The following is an 18,181-nucleotide window of genomic DNA, read 5'->3' on the forward strand; positions in this document are numbered from 1 at the left end:
ACGCCATGAAGTCTGACAATTTCCTTGACAAAGGCCTTAGCGAGAGTTTTAGCGCAGGGCAGTTTGACGAAGGGAACCAAGTGACACATCTTGCTAAAACGGTCCACGACCACCCAGATGACAGTAAAACCCTCAGAGGGGGGAAGGTCAGTTATAAAGTCCATAGCCAAATGTGTCCAAGGAGCACTGGGGACCTCCAAAGGACAAAGCAACCCCGCAGCAGGAGTATGTGAGGACTTAGATCTAGCACATATAGTACATTGGCGCACCCACCTAATGACTTTCTTCTGCCATCCAGGCCACCAAAAACGGCGACCCACCAGTCTCTTGGTCTCAGAGATTCCGGGATGACCTGCCAACCGAGATTCGTGACACTCAACAAACAAATCTCTCCTAAAGGTCCCAGGCACAAACAACCTCCCATGAGGAGTGTTAGATGGGGCATTCTCCTGAGCTTTAAGAATCTCATCTTCCAAAACGGAGTCTAAAGCAGCTATCACAACACCTTCTTGTAAAATGTTTTCCTCTTTCTCAGCACCGACTATGGGAGAAAAACTGCGAGACAAGGCATCCGCCTTAACATTCTTAGTACCAGGGATGTAAGTAACGGAGAAATTAAACCGCGAGAAAAACAGTGCCCACCTAGCCTGACGGGCATTCAGGCGCTTGGCAGCATCAAGATATATCAGATTTTTATGATCCGTAAGAACCTGAACGGGAAATTCCGCACCTTCCAAGAAGTGGCGCCAGTGTTCAAATGCGAGTTTAATAGCCAATAATTCCCGATTACCAATATCGTAATTCAGTTCAGTTTCCAAAAATTTTTTTGAAAAAAAGGCACAGGGACCCCTTTATCCTGAGACAATACTGCTCCAACCCCCACAGAGGAAGCATCAACCTCAACCAAAAACGGCTTAGTCACATCAGGCTGCATAAGGATGGGAGCAGAGGTGAACCTCTCCTTGAGATACACAAAAGCTTCAATGGCCTCAGAAGACCACTGAACCGCATCAGCACCTTTCCTGGTGAGATCGGTCAGAGGTTTGACAATACTAGAAAAAATTTTTATGAATTTTCTGTAATAATTGGCGAAACCTAAAAACCTCTGTATCGATTTCAAACCAATAGGCCTAGGCCATTCCTGTATAGCTTGAACTTTAACCGGATCCATCTCAAAACCTTCGCTGGAGATAATGTAACCCAAAAAACTAATTCTCTGTACAGCGAATTCACATTTCTCTAGCTTAGCAAAAAGCGAATTGTCCATTAATAACTGTAATACCTCACGTACGCTCCGCCAATGAGACTCCAGATCCGGCGAATAAATCAAAATGTCATCCAAATACACAACCACATTTTTGCCAATCAAAGGCCCAAGGATGTCATTAATAAGATTCTGAAAAAATGCAGGAGCATTGGTAAGACCAAAAGGCATCACCAGATTCTCAAAATGACCCACAGGAGTGTTAAAAGCAGTCTTCCATTCGTCACCCTCCTTCATGCGCAACAGATTGTATGCCCCCTTAAGGTCAATTTTAGAGAACCACTTGGCCCCCATTAACTGGTTAAACAGATCAGGAATCAATGGCAGTGGGTAAGGATTGCGTACAGTAATTTTGTTAATCTCACGAAAATCCAGACAAGGACGTAAACCACCGTCCTTCTTTTTTACAAAAAAAAATCCAACCGCCATAGGAGACTTAGAGGACCTAATGTGACCAGCGGCCAAACTTGTCTGTATGTATTCCTCCAAAGCCTTCCTCTCAGGAATAGTAAGGTTAAATAAACGACTTTTAGGAAGAGTCGCTCCAGGGACAAATTCAATAGAGCAATCATAGTCTCTATGGGGAGGCAAAACCTGCGATTCCTTCTCAGAAAAAACTCTCCAAAAATCCTGAATAGGAACAGGCAATTCTCCCCTATCCAAAGCTGCAATACGCCCGTTACAACACTTGTCATAACAATTATGGCTCCAGGATTTAATTTCACTGGTAGACCAATCCAGTACAGGATTGTGAAATTTTAACCAGGGCAAACCCAATATTACTGGAGAAGGCAAGTTATTCAACACTACCAAATCCAATTTCTCATGGTGAACACCATTAATAGTGAGAGGAAATTCACTGACCTTGAGAGTAATATTCTTCAAAGGGGAACCATCCACAGAAACCACAGCAATGGGGGATGATAAAGGTTCAGGTTTTAAATTGAGTCTTTCCACAAATCCCCCATCAATTACATTCAGAGTAGACCCACAACCCACAAACACCCGAAATTCCATTAATTTTTCCTGAGCAATCGTGGAAGCAGCTAAAAATATACCCTTGGAATTTAAACAGGCAATACGGGCATGACTGACCTTTTTTTTTTCTTTCTTCATACGAAGCTCACAGCCTTTAATCAAATGACCAGATTTTCCGCAATAGAAACACAAGCCTTCCGAAAAATGACGGTCTTTTTCTTGAGAGCGAGGTGTCACCGATCCAATCTCCATCGGTTCACCACTGTTAGTACACACATTCTCATAACCAGAAACTGACATAGCAGAGGATTTGCTCTCATTAACCCTAGCACGCAGTCTTCTATCCACCCGTATAGCTAATTGCATAGCCTGTTGCAAATCTTCAGGTGTAGGATAAGCAATTAGCAGGTCTTTAACCCTTTCACTGAGCCCAGCAAGAAATAGACTTTTCAGAGCAGAATCGTTCCACCCTGTTTGAGTGGACCAACGACGAAAATGAGTACAATATTTTTCCACATTACCTGATCCTTGTTTTAAACGTCTCAACTCAGTCTCAGCTGATGCCACACGGTCAGGATCATCATATAATAGTCCTAAAGCAGAAAAAAAACTATCCACTGATCTGAAGCATGTATCACTAGGTTGCAAAGAAAAGGCCCACTCCTGAGGCTCTTTGCGCAAAAGTGACATTATGAACCCTACGCGCTGGGATTCATCCCCAGAGGACTTGGGTCTCAAACGAAAATACAATAAGCAAGCATTTTTAAATGAAAAAAATTCTCGATGTTCACCAAAAAATAAATCCGGCAAACATACCTTAGGCTCCAAGAAATATGCTCCAGGACAGTTACTCACGTGCTGACGGAGCTCGGCCACTTCCAGAGAGAGTCCCTGCAGGTGTTTAGCCAAATCCTGAACCGACACCATGATGGAACAGAAAAATCTTTCCTTAGAGAATTTGCTGGCTGGACTTACTGTTATGTTCTGCTACCAAAGCTAAGGAAAGAGAGGAGATCTGTCCCTACTATAGGACTCAGCTGAATCCCTACGATGTAACAGGGAACCTGATCCTGCGATCAGACCTGCTAAAGTCCTAATCTAGTCTGTACGGAGACCTATAGATGTGGGGAGGGAATCCCTACAAGTACTAAGGACTGGGAGGAATATGGGACACCTCCTAACAGAAATAGTAGCAGACAGACGAACAAACAAAATAGATAGAACATAGAGGTCCGTAGACCAAGCAAACTAACAGAGTTAGATACAGAGCACAGGCTAGCTAGAAAGTAGATATACAATGAAGTCCAGCAAAGCCAGAAGGGCGGAGCAGGATTAAATAGGCCAACAAGGTCATGTGACCAGCAAAGGAAAAAAAACCTAACAGCAAGGTTCTAACAGTCTGACCATTGGTCTGAGGATGAAAAGCCGATAAGAACGATAAATGCATCCCCCGCCGTGTACAAAACGCCTTCCAGAATTTGGACACAAACTGAGACCCCCGATCTGACACCACATCGGAGGGTACCCCGTGAAGCCTCACAATCTCCCCAATGAACACCTGCGCAAGAGTTTTAGCATTAGGAAGAGCGATAAAATGTGCCATCTTGCTGAACCTGTCCACTACAACGAGTATGACCGTTTTACCCGAAGACGGCGGGAGGTCCGTAATAAAGTCCATAGACAGATGAGTCCAAGGACGCTCCGGGATCTTCAAAGGTAAGAGGGCCCCAGACGGACGGGTATGTGAGGTCTTAGAGCGCGCACAAACCCCACAGGACGCGACAAAAGTTACCACCTCCTTATGTAAGTTAGGCCACCAAAACCGACGCGAGAGGAGATCCACCGTTGCTTTACTCCCCGGGTGTCCTGCAAAAACTGAGTTATGGTGTGCCTCGATCACCTTTTGTCGCAACTGATCTGGAACAAACAGTCTCCCCGGAGGTCCAACAGGGGCGTCCCCCTGAGCTTCCAATACCTCCTCCTCAAGCTCAGAGCATACTGCCGACACCACCACCCCCTCCTGAAGGATAGGAACCGGGTCGTCCGTATTCCCGGCCCCAGGGAAACTACGAGATAAGGCATCCGCCTTTACATTTTTTGACCCAGGACGATATGTAACGACAAAATTAAACCTGGTAAAAAACAATGACCACCTAGCTTGTCTGGGATTCAGACGTTTTGCGGACTCCAGATATAGCAGGTTCTTGAGATCGGTGATGACGGTGACCGGATGGACTGCCCCCTCTAAAAAATGGCGCCACTCCTCAAAAGCTAACTTAATGGCCAAGAGTTCCCTATTGCCGACATCGTAATTCCTCTCAGCGGACGACAATTTTTTTAGAGAAAAAGGCGCACGGATGCCACTTACCAGGGGACGAACCTTGTGACAATACTGCTCCCACCCCTACCTCGGAAGCGTCTACCTCTACAATGAATGGCTGTGACGCATCAGGTTGAATGAGTATGGGTGCCGAGGCAAAACATTTTTTCAAGGAGGAGAATGCTTGACAAGCCTTGTCAGACCACCTAGAAAAATCCGTCCCCTTTTTAGTCATGTCTGTGAGAGGCTTAACCGTGGACGAGAAATTACGAATGAACTTCCGGTAATAATTAGCAAACCCCAGGAAACGTTGTAGTGCCTTAAGATTCTCTGGCCGATCCCACTCAAGAACTGCCCGCACTTTCCCAGGGTCCATACGAAAACCGGACGCTGAAACCAGGAAGCCTAAAAACTGGAGTTCCTGTACGGCGAACACACACTTTTCCCATTTGGCATACAGTTTATTATCCCGCAAGATCTGTAACACCTGCCTAACGTGCTCCTGATGAGACACCAGATCCGGCGAGTAAATTAAGATATCATCCAGATATATGACAACAAACTGTCCCACCAGGCGGCGAAAAATGTCATTAACAAAGTGTTGGAACACCGCCGGGGCATTAGTCAGACCGAATGGCATGACAAGGTTCTCATAATGCCCCTCAGGAGTGTTAAACGCCGTCTTCCACTCATCCCCCTCCTTCATCCTAATCAGATTGTACGCCCCCCTGAGATCCAACTTAGAGAACCATTTGGCGCCCACGATCTGATTAAAGAGATCGGGAATAAGTGGGAGCGGATACGGATCTCGGACCGTAATCCGATTAAGTTCACGGAAATCCAGGCAAGGGCGTAGGCCTCCATCTTTCTTCTTAACAAAGAAGAACCCCGCTGCCACCGGTGAAGATGAAGGTCTAATATGCCCCTTAGCCAGACTTTCTGAAGTATAATCCTTCATGGCCTGCCTCTCAGGACCAGAAAGGTTATACAACCTAGCTTTAGGTAACTTGGCCTCAGGGAGCAGTTTTACAGAACAGTCATACTCGCGATGAGGAGGTAGTTCCTGACACCCTTTCTCCGAGAATACATCCTCAAAGTCCGCCAGAAATGGAGGTAAGACCCTAGGAGTAACCGCACCGATGACCGTATTCATGCAGTTTTTATTACAGAATTTACTCCATTGGCTTATCTCTCTGGATTGCCAATTAATAACCGGGTTATGCTTAGTTAACCAAGGAAGGCCCAACACTATAGGAGTGGGAAGACCCTCCAACACGTAGCAAGACAACAGTTCTTTATGTATCGCCCCCACTTGAAGTTTTACGTTATGCACAGCTTGCAAAAAAGTTCCCTGACTGAGAGGCCTGGCATCGATCGAGAATATGGGGATGGGTTTAGCCAACTCACTCAATCGCATACCTTGAACCCGGGCAAACCGAGCGTCCACCAGATTAGCCCGGCCCCACTATCCAGAAGAACAGATATCCTCTCAGTTCTCGTACCCACCACCACCTCCGCCGGTACGAGAAACTGAGACGAACCTAGGGACGAAATACCTACTCCCAGATTGCCGTCCACCACACAACCTGGGATCAACAGTTTTCCGACGACTCTTCACTCTGCAAGGGACAGGATGGACACCCCCCAATAAAATGTCCCTTTCTCCCGCAGAAGAAACACCTTCCTGTCTTATGGCGCACCACCGGTCCCCTCCCCCCAAATGATGTCCCTCCTAATTGCATAGGCTCCTCTGGACTGACCAGGGGAACCTCCATATGAGAGGACCTTGTAGGAGGTGGAGTCATCACAGGGGGTGGAGTTACCCCGCTGCTCTCCCGAAGCCGTCTGTCAATGCGAATAGCAAGGGCCATAGCGGCTTCCAGTGACGCGGGAGGGTCATACTGTGCCAACACATCCTTTAATTTGTCGGATAAACCTTGACAAAACTGGCTCCTAAGAGCCGGGTCATTCCACTGGGTGTCCGTGGCCCACCTACGGAACTCCGAACAGAATTCCTCCGCCGGACGATCTCCCTGCTGGATCCTACGTAACTTAGATTCAGCAAGGGAGATCCGATCCGGGTCATCATATACGAGACCCAGAGCTGCAAAAAACCTATCCACTGACTGGAGAGCCGGGGAGCCCGGGGGAAGAGAGAACGCCCAAGATTGTGGGTCCCCTTGTAGGAGCGAGATGACAATTCCCACCCTTTGTTCTTCACTCTCCGATGACCGAGGCCGCAGCCGAAAGTACAACTTGCATGCCTCCCGGAAAACAAAAAACTTGTCCCACCCCCCAGTGAACCTGTCAGGGAGAGCTACTTTAGGTTCTGGTCCGGCTTGCTCCTGGGGATACAAAACCTTAGACCTAACGTCCGCCAGCTCCATGTATAAGCTCTGCAACTGCCGAGCTAGACTGGCTACTGGATCCATGGTAGCTGGAGAGAATCTTAGTTGGTCGGTGAAAATGTCACGCTGTCTCTGTGTACAGGAGGTCAGGGGCCTATGCTGACCCTAAGCTGGGGCCCTGACTAATCCCTCTACCTGGAGGTACTGTTAAAGGTACAGAGGTCCAGGCCGCCAGCGTAACCCCTACCTCCTGAGGATCCCTGCACCTCAGTAATCTAGTCCTGAGAAGGACCCCGATCACAACAATAGGGGACAGGAAATAATATGCCAACACTCAGTACTTAGACGAACGAGACAGTACAAGGGTCAAACCAAAAACTACCTTGCATACAAAAACTACACAACTACAACAGAGGGAACACCAACGGGAAAGGAGATAAATGATAAAGCGAGGAAGGGAAAAATCACACCAAATACACTTAGCTCAGAACTCCAAAACACCACGATCCGCTCTGTTTGTCTGTATGAAATGCTTTCACCGACACTTCCCTAACAGACCGGCAGGCATTTGAAGGAGTCCCACTACAGCAGCATTGATTGCAGCTGGGCGAGGCTGGACCTGTCTAGCACAGAGAGAGAGAGAGTCAACTCCCTTACTGCCGAAAAACACAAAGCACCAAAAACTCAGCTGCGAGAAGTCAGGCTGTGTAATCGTGACAATCTTCGTTGCGACACACCCGTGACAGGCGGTGATAGTAGTCATACCTAAGCCAGGTAAACACCCTTTAATCCCTGACTCATACAGGCCCATATCTTTATTGTCAACTGACGTTAAAATCATTGCGAAGGTTCTGGCGTCTGGATTGAATACAATAATTTCTACAGTAATTCATACCGACCAGTCAGGCTTCATGCCGGCTAGATCCACAGCTGTTAATATCCGCAGATTGTTTCTTAATCTTCAGTTGCCGGTGGATGGTGATGGGGACAGGGCTGTATGTTCTCTGGACGCCGCTAAGGCTTTCGATTCTGTTGAGTGGGAATATTTATGGGCGATGTTGGAGAAGTTTGGTATAGCACATAGTTTTATTTCATGGGTTAGATTGCTGTATGGTAAGCCGGTGGCTAGAATACAGGTAAATGGACACCTCTCCCCGGCTTTTGGACTGAGTAGAGGTACGAGGCAGGGGTGCCCATTGTCCCCCCTGCTCTTTGCACTGGGCATTGAACCCCTGGCATCGGTTATCAGGGAACATCCAGGAATAGTTGGGTTTCGTAGAGGGAACAGTGAAGAGAAGGTCGTGTTATACGCTGATGACTCTTTATTATTTCTGGCTAAAACTTCTGAGTTCCTTCCTATAGCAATGGAAACGATAGAAATATTTGGAAAATACTCTGGTCTGAAGATAAACTGGAGCAAATCAGTCATACTTCCATTGGATAATACAGATGAGAATGCTTCCCACTACATTAACTCGGGTTCACAATTGGTGTCAGAGTTTAAATATTTAGGCATCAATATATCAGCAAAAATAAATGATTATGAGAAGTTGAACCTTGACCCAGTCTTGATTAAATTTAGAGGTAAACGAGGCGCCTGGTCTAAGTTACCGTTGTCGGTGGTGGGCCGTGCTAACCTGGTCACAATGACCCGGATGCCACAACTGCTGTATGTTCTACACAACTCCCCAATATGGATAAGTCAGAGGCTTTTCTTTAAAGTCAGTCAGGAGCTTAGAGAATTAATATGGGGCAAACAGACTCCGAGAATTACACTGGAAACATTGCAAAGAAACTAAACAATGAGAGGGCTTGCAGTTCCTAACCCATGGGTGTATTATTCGGCATCTCAGCTTCAACCTATCCGGGGATGGGACGACCCTGGGGGAGGGGAGGCTCAGCGTATGTGGAGATGGGACGACCCTGGGGGAGGGGGGGCTCAGCGTATGTGGAGATGGGACGACCCTGGGGGAGGGGGAGCTCAGTGTATGTGGGGATGGGACGACCCTGGGGGACGGGGAGCTCAGCGTATGTGGAGATGGGACGACCCTGGGGGAGGGGGGGCTCAGCGTATGTGGGGATGGGATGACCCTGGGGGACGGGGAGCTCAGCGTATGTGGGGATGGGACGACCCTGGCGGAGGGGAGCTCAGTGTATGTGGGGATGGGATGACCCTGGGGGACGGGGAGCTCAGCGTATGTGGGGATGGGACGACCCTGGCGGAGGGGAGCTCAGCGTATGTGGGGATGGGATGACCCTGGGGGAGGGGGAGCTCAGCGTATGTGGGGATGGGACGACCCTGGGGGAGGAGAGCTCAGCGTATGTGGGGATGGGATGACCCTGGGGGAGGGGGAGCTCAGCGTATGTGGGGATGGGACGACCCTGGGGGAGGGGGAGCTCAGCGTATGTGGAGATGGGACGACCCTGGGGGAGGGGGTGCTCAGCGTATGTGGAGATGGGACGACCCTGGGGGAGGGGGGGCTCAGTGTATGTGGAGATGGGACGACTGTGGGGGAGGGGAGCTCAGCGTATGTGGAGATGGGACGACCCTGGGGGAGGGGAGCTCAGCGTATGTGGAGATGGGACGACCCTGGGGGAGGGGGTGCTCAGCGTATGTTGCTACAGCATTATTTCCAATCAGATAAACTCTATGAGGTATTGGAGGCGCATAAGTTTGGGACACTTGGAGGCAAAATACCGACTATGCTGTTATGTCACAAACTTTGGGGGACGGTGAAAGAATTACAAGGAATAGAAGGTGTTTCACAATTTTCTTCATTATGGAACACTCCATGGCTTCCAAATCTACAGCAACTGGTGGGATTTAACTCCTGGAGCTCCAAGGGTTTAAACAGACTTAATCAAGTGCTGATAGGGATGTGATTAAGGAATTCTCACAGCTACACAATGAATATGAGTTACCTCCTCTGAATTCTATAGATACTTACAATTTAGGCGCGCGTATCGGGGGGAAGGCATTGTTCTGGAAGGAGGGGTACCCCGAAACCTAATAAAACAGAGAATAGCAAATCTACACAGTTCTCGTGGACTGATCTCATTACTTTATAATATTATATTGACAAACCAGCTGACGCGATCAAAGGAGAAATGGGAGAGTGTAATGGGACCATAGAGGAAAATCACTGGTCAGATATACTGGAAAGAGTTCCACAATTGTCTGTAAGTGAATCCCATAGACTGTCCCATATATATGTGATACACCGGGTATACAGGACGCCTCAATTCTTATTGAACATCGGATTTCGTTCAAGTCCCCACTGTCCTAGATGCAAAACTACCATAGCAGACCTGCTTCATATGATGTGGAACGGTCCTAACCTGGTGTCCTTCTGGAAGAGTGTTGTAGCAATGATTAACAGGGTTTATTCAGTTGACGTAGAGCTTTCACCATTACTATGTATACTGGGATATGTTGAAGATCTGACTGTTGAGGAGTTCGGCAAAATTGCGGCGGCACGTATGTTATATATGGCAAGAAAATAGATAGCAGATCAGGAGCCCATGATATCAGAATGATAAAGGTAACTGGCTGGTAAATTTGGAAAAAGGCATATACCTAAAAGGAGATGCTGTCTGTAAATGTGACAAGATCTGGGGTCTATGGATTGACGGCTCTGGTCTGACATCTAGAGACCTGAGGGGCTTTCGCTTGCTTTGCGTTACGTTTATTCGATGCCTCAAATGAAAGTTATATGAAAATTAATATAAATGTTATTATCACTTCCCCCGGTTATATGTAATTGGATGGACTATTGTTACTATCTTCAGATGTCTCTTCATCTAATTCTGCTGGTTTTGCGGAGCCGATGTCGGTGCATCTTACATTCCATTGATAATGACAAACCGGTGCTGATGTATCAGACGGTTAGGCGCGTCCACAGACGTCATCACTGAGAAGAAACCCGCATGGATTCCGGAACAGTGTGTCAGCGCAGCCTGAATGCTCTCAACAAGCTGCAGACTGGCATCTAAACATTTAATGTCTCCACATAATAGACAGATCTCATCTTTACGTGTTATGGGTATAGAAGGAGTTATTACATCTACCCGGGGCGGCGATCGTATGAGACGACTGTGCACCACAGAAGCCTTCTGGAGTTACAGTTTGGGCTCGTGTGTTCCCCGGTCTGAACCTGCGCAGAGAGGTAATGCTTCACTACTCAATAATCCAGAGAGGTAATGCTTCACTGCTCAATAATCCAGAGAGGTAATGCTTCACCACTCAATAATCCAGAGAGGTAATGCTTCACTACTCAATAATCCAGAGAGGTAATGCTTCACTACTCAATAATCCAGAGAGGTAATGCTTCACTACTCAATAATCCAGAGAGGTAATGCTTCACTGCTCAATAATCCAGAGAGGTAATGCTTCACCACTCAATAATCCAGAGAGGTAATGCTTCACTACTCAATAATCCAGAGAGGTAATGCTTCACTACTCAATAATCCAGAGAGGTAATGCTTCACTGCTCAATAATCCAGAGAGGTAATGCTTCACTGCTCAATAATCCAGAGAGGTAATGCTTCACTGCTCAATAATCCAGAGAGGTAATGCTTCACTACTCAATAATCCAGAGAGGTAATGCTTCACTGCTCAATAATCCAGAGAGGTAATGCTTCACTGCTCAATAATCCAGAGAGGTAATGCTTCACTGCTCAATAATTCAGAGAGGTAATGCTTCACTACTCAATAATCCAGAGAGGTAATGCTTCACTGCTCAATAATCCAGAGAGGTAATGCTTCACTGCTCAATAATCCAGAGAGGTAATGCTTCACTACTCAATAATCCAGAGAGGTAATGCTTCACTACTCAATAATCCAGAGAGGTAATGCTTCACTGCTCAATAATCCAGAGAGGTAATGCTTCACTACTCAATAATCCAGAGAGGTAATGCTTCACTGCTCAATAATCCAGAGAGGTAATGCTTCACTGCTCAATAATCCAGAGAGGTAATGCTTCACTACTCAATAATCCAGAGAGGTAATGCTTCACTACTCAATAATCCAGAGAAGTAATGCTTCACTACTCAATAATCCAGAGAGGTAATGCTTCACTACTCAATAATCCAGAGAGGTAATGCTTCACTACTCAATAATCCAGAGAGGTAATGCTTCACTGCTCAATAACCCAGAGAGGTAATGCTTCACTGCTCAATAATCCAGAGAGGTAATGCTTCACTGCTCAATAATCCAGAGAGGTAATGCTTCACTACTCAATAATCCAGAGAGGTAATGCTTCACTACTCAATAATCCAGAGAGGTAATGCTTCACTGCTCAATAATCCAGAGAGGTAATGCTTCACTGCTCAATAATCCAGAGAGGTAATGCTTCACTGCTCAATAATCCAGAGAGGTAATGCTTCACTGCTCAATAATCCAGAGAGGTAATGCTTCACTACTCAATAATCCAGAGAGGTAATGCTTCACTACTCAATAACCCAGAGAGGTAATGCTTCACTACTCAATAATCCAGAGAGGTAATGCTTCACTACTCAATAATCCAGAGAGGTAATGCTTCACTACTCAATAATCCAGAGAGGTAATGCTTCACTACTCAATAATCCAGAGCGGTAATGCTTCACTACTCATTAATCCAGAGAGGTAATGCTTCACTACTCAATAATCCAGAGAGGTAATGCTTCACTGCTCAATAATCCAGAGAGGTAATGCTTCACTACTCAATAACCCAGAGAGGTAATGCTTCACTACTCAATAATTCAGAGAGGTAATGCTTCACTGCTCAATAACCCAGAGAAGTAATGCTTCACTACTCAATAATCCAGAGAGGTAATGCTTCACTACTCAATAATCCAGAGAGGTAATGCTTCACTGCTCAATAATCCAGAGAGGTAATGCTTCACTGCTCAATAATCCAGAGAGGTAATGCTTCACTGCTCAATAATCCAGAGAGGTAATGCTTCACTGCTCAATAATCCAGAGAGGTAATGCTTCATTGCTCAATAATCCAGAGAGGTAATGCTTCACTGCTCAATAACCCAGAGAGGTAATGCTTCACTGCTCAATAATCCAGAGAGGTAATGCTTCACTGCTCAATAGTCCAGAGAGGTAATGCTTCACTACTCAATAATCCAGAGAGGTAATGCTTCACTGCTCAATAATCCAGAGAGGTAAAGCTTCATTGCTCAATAATCCGGAGAGGTAATGCTTCACTGCTCAATAACCCAGAGAGGTAATGCTTCACTGCTCAATAATCCAGAGAGGTAATGCTTCACTGCTCAATAGTCCAGAGAGGTAATGCTTCACTGCTCAATAATCCAGAGAGGTAATGCTTCACTGCTCAATAATCCAGAGAGGTAATGCTTCATTGCTCAATAAACAAGAGAGGTAATGCTTCACTGCTCAATAACCCAGAGAGGTAATGCTTCACTGCTCAATAATCCAGAGAGGTAATGCTTCACTGCTCAATAATCCAGAAAGGTAATGCTTCACTGCTCAATAATCCAGAGAGGTAATGCTTCACTGCTCAATAATCCAGAGAGGTAATGCTTCACTACTCAATAATCCAGAGAGGTAATGCTTCACTACTCAATAATCCAGAGAGGTAATGCTTCACTGCTCAATAATCCAGAGAGGTAATGCTTCACTGCTCAATAACCCAGAGAGGTAATGCTTCACTGCTCAATAATCCAGAGAGGTAATGCTTCACTGCTCAATAATCCAGAAAGGTAATGCTTCACTGCTCAATAATCCAGAGAGGTAATGCTTCTCTACTCAATAATCCAGAGAGGTAATGCTTCACTACTCAATAATCCAGAGAGGTAATGCTTCACTGCTCAATAATCCAGAGAGGTAATGCTTCACTGCTCAATAATCCAGAGAGGTAATGCTTCACTGCTCAATAATCCAGAGAGGTAATGCTTCACTGCTCAATAATCCAGAGAGGTAATGCTTCACTGCTCAATAATCCAGAGAGGTAATGCTTCACTGCTCAATAATCCAGAGAGGTAATGCTTCACTGCTCAATAATCCAGAGAGGTAATGCTTCACTGCTCAATAATCCAGAGAGGTAATGCTTCACTACTCAATAATCCAGAGAGGTAATGCTTCACTGCTCAATAATCCAGAGAGGCAATGTTTCACTACTCAATAATCCAGAGAGGCAATGCTTCACTACTCAATAATCCAGAGAGGTAATGCTTCACTACTCAATAATCCAGAGAGGTAATGCTTCACTACTCAATAATCCAGAGAGGTAATGCTTCACTACTCAATAATCCAGAGAGGTAATGCTTCACTGCTCAATAATCCAGAGAGGTAATGCTTCACTGCTCAATAATCCAGAGAGGTAATGCTTCACTGCTCAATAATCCAGAGAGGTAATGCTTCACTGCTCAATAATCCAGAGAGGTAATGCTTCACTGCTCAATAATCCAGAGAGGTAATGCTTCACTGCTCAATAATCCGGAGAGGTAATGCTTCACTACTCAATAATCCGGAGAGGTAATGCTTCACTACTCAATAATCCGGAGAGGTAATGCTTCACTACTCAATAATCCAGAGAGGTAATGCTTCACTGCTCAATAATCCAGAGAGGTAATGTTTCACTGCTCAATAATCCAGAGAGGTAATGCTTCACTGCTCAATAATCCAGAGAGGTAATGCTTCACTGCTCAATAATCCAGAGAGGTAATGCTTCACTACTCAATAATCCAGAGAGGTAATGCTTCACTACTCAATAACCCAGAGAGGTAATGCTTCACTACTCAATAATCCAGAGAGGTAATGCTTCACTACTCAATAATCCAGAGAGGTAATGCTTCACTACTCAATAATCCAGAGCGGTAATGCTTCACTACTCATTAATCCAGAGAGGTAATGCTTCACTACTCAATAATCCAGAGAGGTAATGCTTCACTGCTCAATAATCCAGAGAGGTAATGCTTCACTACTCAATAATCCAGAGAGGTAATGCTTCACTACTCAATAATTCAGAGAGGTAATGCTTCACTGCTCAATAACCCAGAGAAGTAATGCTTCACTACTCAATAATCCAGAGAGGTAATGCTTCACTACTCAATAATCCAGAGAGGTAATGCTTCACTACTCAATAATCCAGAGAGGTAATGCTTCACTGCTCAATAATCCAGAGAGGTAATGCTTCACTGCTCAATAATCCAGAGAGGTAATGCTTCACTGCTCAATAATCCAGAGAGGTAATGCTTCATTGCTCAATAATCCAGAGAGGTAATGCTTCACTGCTCAATAACCCAGAGAGGTAATGCTTCACTGCTCAATAATCCAGAGAGGTAATGCTTCACTGCTCAATAGTCCAGAGAGGTAATGCTTCACTACTCAATAATCCAGAGAGGTAATGCTTCACTGCTCAATAATCCAGAGAGGTAATGCTTCATTGCTCAATAATCCGGAGAGGTAATGCTTCACTGCTCAATAACCCAGAGAGGTAATGCTTCACTGCTCAATAATCCAGAGAGGTAATGCTTCACTGCTCAATAGTCCAGAGAGGTAATGCTTCACTGCTCAATAATCCAGAGAGGTAATGCTTCACTGCTCAATAATCCAGAGAGGTAATGCTTCATTGCTCAATAAACAAGAGAGGTAATGCTTCACTGCTCAATAACCCAGAGAGGTAATGCTTCACTGCTCAATAATCCAGAGAGGTAATGCTTCACTGCTCAATAATCCAGAAAGGTAATGCTTCACTGCTCAATAATCCAGAGAGGTAATGCTTCTCTACTCAATAATCCAGAGAGGTAATGCTTCACTACTCAATAATCCAGAGAGGTAATGCTTCACTGCTCAATAATCCAGAGAGGTAATGCTTCACTGCTCAATAATCCAGAGAGGTAATGCTTCACTGCTCAATAATCCAGAGAGGTAATGCTTCACTGCTCAATAATCCAGAGAGGTAATGCTTCACTGCTCAATAATCCAGAGAGGTAATGCTTCACTGCTCAATAATCCAGAGAGGTAATGCTTCACTGCTCAATAATCCAGAGAGGTAATGCTTCACTGCTCAATAATCCAGAGAGGTAATGCTTCACTGCTCAATAATCCAGAGAGGTAATGCTTCACTGCTCAATAATCCAGAGAGGTAATGCTTCACTGCTCAATAATCCAGAGAGGCAATGTTTCACTACTCAATAATCCAGAGAGGCAATGCTTCACTACTCAATAATCCAGAGAGGTAATGCTTCACTACTCAATAATCCAGAGAGGTAATGCTTCACTACTCAATAATCCAGAGAGGTAATGCTTCACTACTCAATAATCCAGAGAGGTAATGCTTCACTGCTCAATAATCCAGAGAGGTAATGCTTCACTGCTCAATAATCCAGAGAGGTAATGCTTCACTGCTCAATAATCCAGAGAGGTAATGCTTCACTGCTCAATAATCCGGAGAGGTAATGCTTCACTGCTCAATAATCCGGAGAGGTAATGCTTCACTGCTCAATAATCCGGAGAGGTAATGCTTCACTACTCAATAATCCAGAGAGGTAATGCTTCACTACTCAATAATCCAGAGAGGTAATGCTTCACTACTCAATAATCCAGAGAGGTAATGCTTCACTACTCAATAATCCAGAGAGGTAATGCTTCACTGCTCAATAATCCAGAGAGGTAATGCTTCACTGCTCAATAATCCAGAGAGGTAATGCTTCACTGCTCAATAATCCAGAGAGGTATGCATCTCTCCTCTCTATGTTTCTCCTTAGATGGGGTTTTTGGATGTTTTTTATACTAATTCCCATTTTTCATTGTATATTTGTTTTTCCCTATTTGTATTTGCACTTATTCTCTATGTGCCGCTGCATAATTGTGTTTTCTTCTGGCAGCGATGTCGGTTCATAATTTGATAATGGCAAGCACGGTGGCTCAGTGGTTAGCACTGCCCGGTGGCTCAGTGGTTAGCACTGCACGGTGGCTCAGTGGATAGCACTGCATGGTGGCTCAGTGGTTAGCACTGCACGGTGGCTCAGTGGCTAGCACTGTACGGTGTCTCAGTGGTTAGCACTGCACGGTGGCTCAGTGGTTAGCACTGCACGGTGGCTCAGTGGATAGCACTGCACGGTGGCTCAGTGGTTAGCACTGCACGGTGGCTCAGTGGATAGCACTGCACGGTGGCTCAGTGGTTAGCACTGCACGGTGGCTCAGTGGTTAGCACTGCTAGGTGGCTTAGTGGTTAGCGCTGCACGGTGGCTCAGTGGCTAGCACTGTACGGTGTCTCAGTGATTAGCACTGCACGGTGGCTCAGTGGATAGCACTGCCCGGTGGCTCAGTGGCTAGTACTGCACGGTGGCTCAGTGGTTAGCACTGTACGGTGGCTCAGTGGTTAGCACTGCACGGTGGCTCAGTGGTTAGCACTGTACAGTGGCTCAGTGGTTAGCACTGTACAGTGGCTCAGTGGTTAGCACTGCACGGTGGCTCAGTGGTTAGCACTGCACGGTGGCTCAGTGGTTAGCACTGCACGGTGGCTCAGTGGATAGCACTGCATGGTGGCTCAGTGGTTAGCACTGCACGGTGGCTCAGTGGCTAGCACTGTACGGTGTCTCAGTGGTTAGCACTGCACGGTGGCTCAGTGGTTAGCACTGCACGGTGGCTCAGTGGATAGCACTGCACGGTGGCTCAGTGGTTAGCACTGCACGGTGGCTCAGTGGATAGCACTGCACGGTGGCTCAGTGGTTAGCACTGCACGGTGGCTCAGTGGTTAGCACTGCTAGGTGGCTCAGTGGTTAGCGCTGCACGGTGGCTCAGTGGCTAGCACTGTACGGTGTCTCAGTGATTAGCACTGCACGGTGGCTCAGTGGATAGCACTGCCCGGTGGCTCAGTGGCTAGTACTGCACGGTGGCTCAGTGGTTAGCACTGTACGGTGGCTCAGTGGTTAGCACTGCACGGTGGCTCAGTGGTTAGCACTGTACAGTGGCTCAGTGGTTAGCACTGTACAGTGGCTCAGTGGTTAGCACTGCACGGTGGCTCAGTGGTTAGCACTGCACGGTGACTCAGTGGTTAGCACTGTACAGTGGCTCAGTGGTTAGCACTGTACAGTGGCTCAGTGGATAGCACTGTATGGTGGCTCAGTGGTTAGCACTGCAGCCCTACCGCACTGGGGTCCTGGGTTCAAATCCCACCAAGGACAACATCTGCAAGGAGTTTGTATGTTCTCCCCGTGTTTGCGTGGGTTTCCTCCAGGTTCTCCGGTTTCCTCCCACACTCCAAAGACACACTTATAGGGAATTTAGATTGTGAGCCCCAATGGGGACAGTGCCCA

General features: G+C 46.2%; 1 pseudogene; it reads left to right on the forward strand.

The window, feature by feature from the left end:
• Positions 1-18,181, forward strand: part of LOC141201521 (uncharacterized) — an 87,662-nt pseudogene that overhangs the window by 8,493 nt on the left and 60,988 nt on the right.

The sequence above is a fragment of the Phyllobates terribilis genome, unplaced genomic scaffold (assembly GCF_046119375.1).
Source record: "Phyllobates terribilis strain yellow unplaced genomic scaffold, ASM4611937v1 Scaffold_117__1_contigs__length_5270597, whole genome shotgun sequence".
NCBI lineage: Eukaryota > Metazoa > Chordata > Amphibia > Anura > Dendrobatidae > Phyllobates > Phyllobates terribilis.